A 10880-nucleotide genomic window follows, 5' to 3' on the forward strand; every position below is an offset into this window, starting at 1 on the left:
CTAGTGAATTAATATCTGTATTGTTTAATGTATCTTTATTAACAGCCTTATTGAGGTATAATTAATACATAGATTTCATATATTTAAAGTGCACAATTTGATAGGTCTTGGCATATGTATCCATCTACCCATGAAACCATCAGTACAGTTCATGGTGAATATATGTCCATCACCCTCACAAGTTTCCTAGTGCCCCTTTGTAATCTCTTTTTCATCTCTCCGTCCAATCCCACCACCACATTGCCAGGCTTTCTGACACTATAGATTATTTACATTTTCTAGAATGTTATATAATTGGCAACATCTATACTCTTCTGTCTGGCTGTTTTTACTCAGCACAACTATTTTGAAATATATCCATGTTATGTACATCAATTCACTCTCTTTTATTGCTGAGTAGTATTGTGAATTCAAAAAATCTGGAATCCTCCAAAATCTGAAACTGAGGACCAACATGATGCTCACAGGAAATGCTCATTGGAGCATTTTGTATTTCCAGATCAGTGATGCTCAATTGGAAAGTATAATGCAAATATTCCACAATCTGAAAAAGTATCCCAAATCCAAAATTTCTGGTTCCATACATGTTGATCAAGGGATATTCTACCTGTATCACAATTTGTTTATCTATTCAGCTGCTGATGAACATTTGGAACTACTACAAATAAAAGCATCTATGAACATTCACATACGAATCTTTGTATGGACATATATGTCCTTTTCTCTTTGGTAAATACCTAGGAATGGAATGGCTAGATTATGTGGTAGAATAGGAAACTGCAAAACTGTTTTCCAAAGTGGTGGTACCATCTTACATTCCTGCCAGTATTGTGTAAGACTTTGAACTCTTTCATATCCTCACCAACATTTGATGTGGTTAGTCTTTTACATTTCAGCCATTCAAATAGGTATATAGCATTGTCTCACTGTGGTTTTAATTTCAAATTCTAAACCTTTGAGTGTCTTTTGATTTGCATATTTGGCACTGTGTACCTTCTCTGGTGAAGTATCTTTAAATCTTTGCATATTTTGGGGACAAGGGTTGTTTGTTTTTCTTATTGTTGAATTAGGAAAATTGTTTGTATATTGTGGATAAAAGTCCTTTGTGCTTTACAAATACTTTCTCCATCAGTGTCTCTTAATTTGGATGTCTCTTAATTTCTCCTTAAAAGGGAGAAATTCTTAATTTGGATGATGTCCAGCTTATTTTCCTTTATGTTTCAAGCTTTTGGTATTATGTCTAAGAAATCTTTGCCTAACATAAGATTACAAAGACTTTTTCCTGTTTTTTTTTTTTTTTCCTAGAAATTTTATAGTTTTTTGTTTTACATTTACACCTATGATCTACTTTGAATTAACTTTTGTGTGTATGGTGAAGTAAGCATCCAAGTGCTAGAAAGATCGATGGATGGATGGTTGGATAGACTCAAGAACATCTTTATAAACATCAACGCTGGGCACACAGTGGGGAATTAAAAATGCTTATGGAATGAAAGAGAAACCTTAGTTCTAAGATTGTCAATGCCATCTCTCTTTTACAGCCAGAAAGTTGGTTAGTGGCTCTTTGGGTTCAAGAGCTGCTCCAATATATGAAGAGTAAGAGGAAGGGAGAAATGTAATTAGCTACAAATAGATTAAAGTGGCACAGGAGTAGCTATGGTACTACTTGTTTATGCAGTGTGGCTTACAGAAATGTCTTCTTACTTTATAGCTGTACTTTATGAGCTAGAGCTTCTTTCTGAGAAATACAATCAAAGTAGAACTTTGTTCACAAGCATGTAAGTTCCCCTGTCTTCAGTTAGATATTTACTATATTGCCAATTCTGTATAGTTTTTATAGTACATATGAACCTGTAGAAATGTTTGTAACTATTTAATGCTGGCATTGAACAGCACCACAATAAACATGTGTGCATGTGTCTTTATAACAGAATGATTTATAGTCCCTTGGTTATATACTCAGTAAAGGGATTGCTGAGTCAAATGATATTTTTAGTTCTAGATCCTTGAGAAATCGCCACACTGTCTTTCACGATGGTTGAACTAATTTACATTCCCATCAACAGTGTAAAAGTGTTCCTATTTCTCCACATCTTCTCCAGCATCTGTTGTCTCCTGATTTTTTTAATGATTGTCATCGTAACTGGCATAAGATGGTATCTCAGTGTGGCTTTGATTTGCATTTCTCTAATGACCAGTAATGATGAGCTTCTTTGCATATGTTTGTTGGCCGCATAAATGTCTTCTTTTGAGAGGTGTCTGTTCATATCCATTGCCCTCTTTTTGATGGGGTTGTTTTTTATTTGTAAATTAAAGTTCTTTGTAGATTCTGGATCTTAGCCCTTTGTCAGATGGGTAGATTGCAAAAATTTTTTCCCATTCTGCTGGTTGCTGGTTCACTCTAATGATAGTTTCTTTTGCTGTGCAGAAGTTCCTTAGTTTAATTGGATCCCATTTGTCTATTTTGGCTTTTCTTGGCATTGCTTTTGGTGATTTAGTCATGAAGTCCACAAATTTATAAATGTAATCCATCACATAAACAGAACCAAAGACAAAAACCACATGATTATCTCAACAGATGCAGAGGTGGCCTTTGACCATATTCAACAGCCCTTTATGCTAAAAACTCTCAATAAACTAGGTATCAATGGAATGTATCTCAAAATAATAACAACTATTAATGACAAACTTAAAGCCAGTATCAAACTGAATGGCCCAAAACTGGAAGCATTCCCTTTGAAAATGGGCACAAGACAGGCATGCCTTCTCTCACCACTCCTATTCCAGATAGTGCTGGAAGTTCTGGCCAGGGCACCCAGGCAAGAAAAAGAAATAAGGATATTCAATTAGGAAAAGAGGAAGTCACCTTACCCTATTTGCAGATGACATGATTGTGTATTTACATGACCCCATCGTCTTAGCCCAAAATCTCCCTAAGCTGATAAGCAAGTTCAGCAGAGTCTCAGGATACAAAATCCATGGTGCAAAAATCACAAGCATGCCTATACACCAGTAATAGAGTCAAATCATGAGTGAACTCTCATTCACAACTGTTACAAAGAGTGTAAAATACCTAGGAATAAAACTAACGAGAGATGTCAAGGACCTCTTCAAGGAGAACGACAAACCATTGCTCAAGGAAATAAGAGAAGACACAAACAGATGGGAAAACATTCCATGCTCATGGTTAGGAAGAAGCAGTATCAGAAAAATGGCCATACTGCCAAAAGTAATTTACAGATTCAGTGCTATCCCCATCAAGCTACCACTGACTTTCTTCACAGAATTGGAAAAAACACCTTAAATTTCATATGGAACCAAAAACAGCCCACATTGCCAAGACAATCATAAGCAAAAAAAAACAAAGCTAGAGGCCTCACCCTACCTGACTTCAAACTATGCTACAAGGCTACACTAATCAAAACAGCATCATACTGGTGCCAAAAGAGAGCTACAGACCAATAAAACAGTACAGAGGCCTCAGAAGTAACACCACTTATCTACAACCATCTAATCTTCAACAAACAGGACAAAAACAAGCAATGGGAAAAGGATTCCCTATTTAATAAATGGTGTTGGGAAAACTGGCTAGCCATATGCACAAAGCTGAAACTGGATCCCTTCCTTATGCCTTCTACAAAAGCTAATTCCAGATGGATTAAAGATTTAAACATAACAACACCATAAAAACCCTAGAAGAAAACATAGGCAATACCATTCAGGACACAGGCATGGGCAAAGTTGTGATTCTTAAATGTCAATCAATGTAAGAATCATTGAGTAAGCTTCTTAAAATGAGAAATACAGGATTTATTTCCAAAATTCCAACTTGGAAAATCTTGAGTGGATTCCTGAAATCTGCGTTTTAATAAGTACCCTAACCTCACCACTGTAGGTGAGGTGGTCTTTGCACAGCTATTGAAAAACAAAGGAAACTATGTAACATTTTTCTGCAAAGAAATTTCTCCCTACATCAGAATTCCATTCCAGCAAACTCAGTCTGAAGGAGCTGCCACCACTCTAGGCCACAGCAAGGAATCATAAGTGAGTTCCTTAATAGGCATCAAGGATCTTCTTCCAACACTGTATTCTTTTTATTATTATACTTTAAGTTCTGGGATACAGGTGCAGAACATACAGGTTTGTTACACAGGTATACATGTGCCATGGTGGTTTGCTGCCCCCATCAACCTGTCATCTATATTAGGTATTTCTCCTAATGCTATCCCTCATCTAGGTCTCGACCCCTCAACAGGCCCCAGTGTGTGATGTTCTCCTGTGTCCATGTGTTCTCATTGTTCATCTCCCACTTTTGAAAACATGGAGTGTTTGGTTTTCTGTTCCTGTGTTAGTTTGATGAGAATTATGGTTTCCAGCCTCATCCACGTCGCTGCAAAGGACAGAAACTCATTCTTTTTTATGGCTGCATAGTCTTGCATGGCACATATGTGCCACACTTTATCTAGTTTGTTATTGATGGGCATTTGGGTTAGTTCCAAGTCTTTGCTATTGTGAACAGCGCTGCAATAAACATACGTGTGCATGTGTATCTATCTATAGAATGTTTTATAGTCCTTTGGGTATATACTCGGTAATGGGATTGCTGGGTCAAATGGTATTTCTGGTTCTAGATCCTCGAGGAATTGCCACAGTGTCTTCCGCAATGGTTGAAATAATTTACACTCCCACCCACAGTGTGAAAGCATTCCTGTTTCTCCACATCCTCTCCAACATGTGTTATTTCCTCACTTTTTAGTGACCACTGCTCTAACTGGTGTTGAGATGGTGTCTCATTGGAGTTTTGATTTGCACTTCTCTAATGACCAGTGATGATGAGCTTTTTTTCAAATGTTTCTTGGCCACATAAATGTCTTCTTTTGAGAAGTGTCTGTTCATATCCTTTGCCCACTTTTTGATGAAATTTTTTTTTCAGGCAAATTTGTTTAAGTTCCTGTTAGATTCTGGATATCAGCCATTTTTCATAGGTAGAGATTGCAAAAATTTTCTCCCATTCTGTAGGTTGCCTGTTTAATGACAGCTTCTTTTGCAGTGCAGAATCTCTTTAATTAGATATTGTTTGTCAATTTTTGGCTTTTGTTGCCATTGCTTGCCGTGTTTTAGTCATCAACTCTTTGCCCATGCTTATGTCCTGAACGGTATTGCTTAAGTTTTCTTCTAGGGCTTTCATGGTTTTAGGTCGTAGGTTTAAGTCTTTAATCCACCTTAATTTTTGAATAAGGTGTATGGAAGGGGTCCACTTTCAGTTTTCTGTATATGGCTAGCCAGTTTTTCCAACACTGTTTATTAAATAGGAAATCATTTCCCCATTGCTTGTTCTTGTAAGGTCTGTCAAAGATCAGAAAGTTGTAGATGTCTAATGTTATTTCTGAGGACTTTGTTCTGTTCCATTGGTCTGTGTTTTGTTACCAAGCTGTTTCGGTTACTGCAGCATTGTAGCATAGTTTGAAGTCAGGTAGCATGATGGCTCCAGCTTTGTTCTTTTTTGCTTAGGATTGTCTTGTCTTCATGGGCTATTTTTCAGTTTCGTATCAAATTTAATGTAGTTTTTTTTTCCTCAGTCTGTGAAGAAAGTCAATGGTAGTTTGATGGGGATAGCACAGAATCTATAAATTACTTTTGGCAGTATGGCCATTTTCTTGATTCTGATTCTTCCATAAGCATGGAATGTTTTTTCATCTGTTTGTGTCCTCTCTTATTTCCTTGAGCAGTGGTTTGTAGTTCCCCTTGGAAGAGGTCCTTCACATCCCTTGTAGGTTGTATTCCTAGGTATTTTATGCTCTTTGTAGCAATTGTGAATGGGAGTTCACTCCTAATTTAGCTGTTTGTCTGTTACCGGTGTGTAAGAATGCCTGTGATTTTTGCACATTGATTTTGTATCCTGAGACTCTGCTGAACTTGTTTATCAGCTTAGGGAGATTTGGGGTTGAGATGATGGGGTCTTCTAAATAAATCCTCTCTTCCAATGTGAATATCCTGCATTTGTTTCACTTGCCTGATTGCCCTGGCCAGAACTTCCAATACTGTGTTGAATAGGAGTGGGAGAGAGGGCATGCTTGTCTTGTGCCAGTTTTCAAGAGGAATGCTTCCAGCTTTTGCCCATTCAATATGATAGTGGCTTTGGTTTTGTTATAAATAGCTCTTACTATTTTGAGATACATTCCATCTGTATGCAGTTTACGGCGAGTTTTTAGCATGAAGGGGTGCTGAATTTTATCAGAGGCCTTCTCTGAGTCTATTGAAATAATCAGGTGGTTTCTGTCATTGGTTGTCTTTAAGTGATGGATTGCGTTACAGATTTGCATACACTGAACCAGCCTTGGATCCCAGGGATGAAGCCGACATGATTGTGGTGTATAAGCTTTTTGATGTGCTGCTGGATTCAGTTTGCCAGTATTTTATTGAGGATTTTCACATCAATGTTCATCAGGGATACTGGCGTGAAATTTTCTTTTTTTGTTTGTCTCTATGCCAGCTTTTGGACCCAGGATGATATTGGCCTAATAAAATGAGTTAGGGAGGAGTCCCTCTTTATTCCAAACAATAGGAAGTTTCATGAGGTATTACCAGCACCGGCTCCTCCTGTACCTCTGGTAGAATTCTGCTGTGAATCTGCCTGGTCCTGGACTTTTTTTGGTTGGTAGGTTATTAATTGTTGCCTCAATTTCAAAACTTTTTATTGGTTTACTAAGGGATTCGACTTCTTCCTGGTTTAGTGTTGGGAGGGTGTATGTGTCCAGGTATCTATCCATTTCTTTATGGATTTTCTGGTTTATTTGCATAGAGGTGTTTATAGTATGGTAGTTTGTATTTCTGTGGGATCAGTGGTGATATTCCCCTTGTGTCTATTTGATTCTTCTCTCTTTTCTTTATTAGTCTGGCTACTGGTCTATTTTGTTAATCTTTTCAAAAAAGCTCCTGGATTCCAGCATTATGTTCTAAATCTATTACACTATTTTACCAAAAAAGAAAAAGGATTCATCATCAGTTTATCCAAGCAAGCGCTCAGGCAATCTTTCAAGAAGTGAAAAAGAAGAGCAAACACAAAAAATAGACACTTAGAGGTAGCCAAAAATATTTGTAAAATATTTACAAAAGCTACAAAATAAACAAAAGGAGAGTGAAGTTATTGACAAACATATTATTTTCAAATGAAAGTTTCAGATTCAACTAGTATTTACTGAGTTCTTACAATATGCCAAGCGAAATGCTTGGAACTGTCAATCTTCAAATAAGCCTGTAGTGAGTGATTCATAGGCCTTATTCATGGAAGAGGACACGAAAGAACAGACTAAACAGTTTGCCAAAAGTCACAAGGCAGGAAAGCTGGTGCTTGATCCATGATTGATTGAATCCAGTGCCTCGTCTATTATACCACACTTTCCCAAGCACGGATTGTCCCGTAAACTTTATTTTAAAAATAAATATAAGACAAAGACAGTTAATATTTACTGACACTTAGAATTCAGATATGCTAGCTTTTCTTAGTCCATTTAGTTTTGCTATAATATCCCAGGCTGGATATCTAATAGAGAAAAGATACTACTTATACTTCCAAAGGCTAAGAAGTCCAAAGTTGAGAGACGCACATATGGTGAGGAACTTTTTGCGGTGTCATCCCATGGTGAAAGATAGAAGAGCAAGAGAGAACAAGACACAATGTGTAACCCCAAGCCCTTTTATAATGGCATTAATCTGTTAATGTGGGTTAATAGATGAGTACCCAGCTCTATTACTACCCACCTAAACAACCTCTCACTAGTACCCACATCTCAACACTATATTGTATTGTAGATTAAATTTCCAACACCTGCTTTCTGGGGAATGTGTTCAAATCTCTTTCATCCTCACAACTGGCAAGGTAGGTACAATCATCTCTAATCTACAGCTGGGCTATCTGAAGCCTGGAAGCATTAAATAATAATGTGTACTGTGAATGAATCCATTCAACTATAATAGATGTTTAAGTTGTCTAATTTTCTGATATGACTCTGACATATTTAATCTTTATTCCTTTATTATAATTTGAAGACTGTGTTCAGAACTTCTTAATGAAAAAGCAATGATTTCCTTTAGCTGGTCTAGAGAGAGGCAAAGTAGAGAGTTGTGATGATACACTGTTCTGTCAAGCTTTCATGTTAGGAAAGCACTGAGGAGTACTTTATTTTCTTTTAAGAGACTCTAAATAAAGGGTGCAGAGAAATCAACTCAGGCTGAACTACTATTAACGCTGTAAATACCCTAAAGTAATGTTAAATTGTATGAGCTGGTCTTTGTTGATCATTAGCGTAATCAGATTAATCATTTACTCTTCAGCTTGGGAATGATCTTTGCTTATGAGAAGTCATTTGCATAGCTCTGCAGATGGACATTAACTTGCCCTGAATGTGGTTGAGAATAATACAATCTGAAGTGTAAAAAGACGATTTATGAGAAGTCACTGTTGAGGAAAACCTTGTATTTCCTCCAGCTTTTACACACTTTTGCACCCCCCCTGACTATTAACTATTCTCACTAGAACACTGAAGCTATGTGTTTAGCAGTCATTGAGCATGTGGTGTTCAGTGGTGGCTCACCTACCAAGCATTAAGGATCCTAGCAAATCAGACACACACTATCCCTCTCAACATGTCCCATCTGGTATGATTTAGGTTCTTAAGTCTGTGCTGTTTGTTGTCATTTCTCCATCTCGATAAGGTTTTTCACTTTCTATTAAAGAGACTTTTAAGGGTAGACACTGAATTCACATAAAATCTGCAGGTCTGGTCTTTAAATGCCTGTTAAAAGTAGAACTGCAGGAATGACAAAAAACTGCACTTGCTAAGGAGAGGAAACAGTGAAACCTAATATCCCATCCTACCTTCTAGTGAAATATGTATCGAACTTTTACCAAGTGCTTGTTCTTTAGTATCTGGCATAGAAATGACTTTGAGAATAAATGATACCAGTATTTGTTAATTATCTGACAATATCAAACACCACATTACTCACAAGGGTCCTCACAGCTAGCATTCCTTTTCTCAAAGTTCTTTCTGTATTTTGGTTCCCATACCACTACCATTTCATTTTCTCCAAAGAGAAAGGGAAGACACACCTAAATTATTCCCAGTTGTGAATATTAACAACTGTGGAATTATGATGCAGAATTATCTTTTATGAAAAATACTTTTATCTTCAAATAAAGGAGGTTTTCATTCAAATGCAAATACCTTCAACTAATGACAATCTCCTACATACAGATCCATTTGAAAATTATAGTAAATGACAAAATTTTAGTTCTATTCTCAATCTTAGCATCTTCACATGCGTGACATTTCTAGGTAATGGTGCAGAGATTCTCCTCTTTCTCTGTGCTCCCATAACGCACCATACTATAATAGTTACATATTCACAGATTATCGCCTGGGCTAGACCGAGTCACACCAAACCACACCTTTGCCTCTACATGTTCTAGCATGTAATGGACACATAAATGCTCAATAAGTGTGTGCGGAATTGACCTGAAATAGTTTAAGTTTAAAACTTTCAAGGCCCAAATCAGATGGTGTCAAATGGAAACCCTGTATTTTTTATAAATGAAATTTAAAGAGGCTAAAGATGCAGTTTTAAAGGAAATATTTGAAAATAAGGAGAAAAATGCAGTTACAAAGTGTCTGTGACTTTTCTTTTTTGGACCATTCTTTCAACAAAGCACGTTCCACTGAGAAATGATCATTCTTAAGTACCCCCATTAATATGGCATTCCAAATTTTAATGGCTCTCTCCTCCTATAGGATGGTGTGTAGTCCCATAGGCAGAGGCAATGTACCACTGTAATGTGGAATATAGGCTCCAGGTGTGACTCTCAGCCCTACAGCTTACTAGCTCGTAACCCTGGGCAGGTAATTTAACCCCTCTTAGCCACACTTTGCTAACTGGTGTAGGGTTGTTGTAATAATGTATTCAAAGCATTTAGCAGGTATTTGACACAATGTAAGTGGTAAATCGATGTTGGCTATTAATATGCAAAATGTAAAGCCTTTAATGCTTTGTAAAATTCATTTTTTTCACACCTTTATTGAGATGTAACTCATATACCATAAAATCTACTCTTTTGATGTGTACAATTCAGCGGATTTTAATATATTAACAGAGTTGTGTAATCATCACAACTATTACTTCTATATGATTTCAGAACATAAATATCCCAAAAAGATACATCATATTCCATTAGCAGGCACTTTCCATTCTCTCCTCCCAGTCATTTGCAACTACTATTCAACTTTCTGTTTATAGAATTGCCTATTCTGGATATTTTATTTAATAGTCACATGATATGGCCTTTTCTAACTGGCTTCTTTCATTTAGGATAGTGTTTTCAAGCTTCCTCCAGGCTGTAGCATGTATAAATATGTCATTCTTCCTTATGGGTGATTAATATTCCACTGTGTGGATAGACCACTTTTGGTTAATCAGCTTATCTTAAGGACATTTGAGTTGTTTCCGCTTTTTGGCAGTTACGAATAATGCTGCTGTGAACATTTTTGTACATGTCTCTATGTGGTGGTAGATTTTGTCAAGTGTTTGTTCTGTGTCTACTATCATGATCACATGGTTTTGGTCCTTTATTCTATTACTGTGGACCATTACACAGAAAAAAATATATAGATACACATAAAACAAATCTTGCATTCCTGGGATAAACTCCACTTGATCATGGAATATAATCATTTTTATATGTTGCTGGATTTTATTTGCTAGTATTTTGTTGAGATTTTTGCATGTATACATAAAATGTTGGTATACAGGATTCCTGTGATAGCTTTGTCTGTCATATCTTCTACATGTTGGAAAGAATTCTGGGTCAAAAAATTGTGGCCAAT

General features: G+C 36.7%; 2 protein-coding genes across 4 annotated transcripts in view; one reads left to right on the forward strand and one right to left on the reverse strand.

Annotated features, from left to right (window-relative positions):
- Positions 1 to 10880, forward strand: part of POLR2M (RNA polymerase II subunit M) — a 296788-nt gene that overhangs the window by 264371 nt on the left and 21537 nt on the right. The window lies entirely within an intron of this gene.
- Positions 1 to 10880, reverse strand: part of ALDH1A2 (aldehyde dehydrogenase 1 family member A2) — a 188981-nt gene that overhangs the window by 22190 nt on the left and 155911 nt on the right. The gene's annotated exons all lie outside the window — the stretch shown is intronic.

The sequence above is a fragment of the Saimiri boliviensis genome, chromosome 2, assembly GCF_048565385.1.
Source record: "Saimiri boliviensis isolate mSaiBol1 chromosome 2, mSaiBol1.pri, whole genome shotgun sequence".
NCBI classification, from domain to species: Eukaryota; Metazoa; Chordata; class Mammalia; order Primates; family Cebidae; genus Saimiri; species Saimiri boliviensis.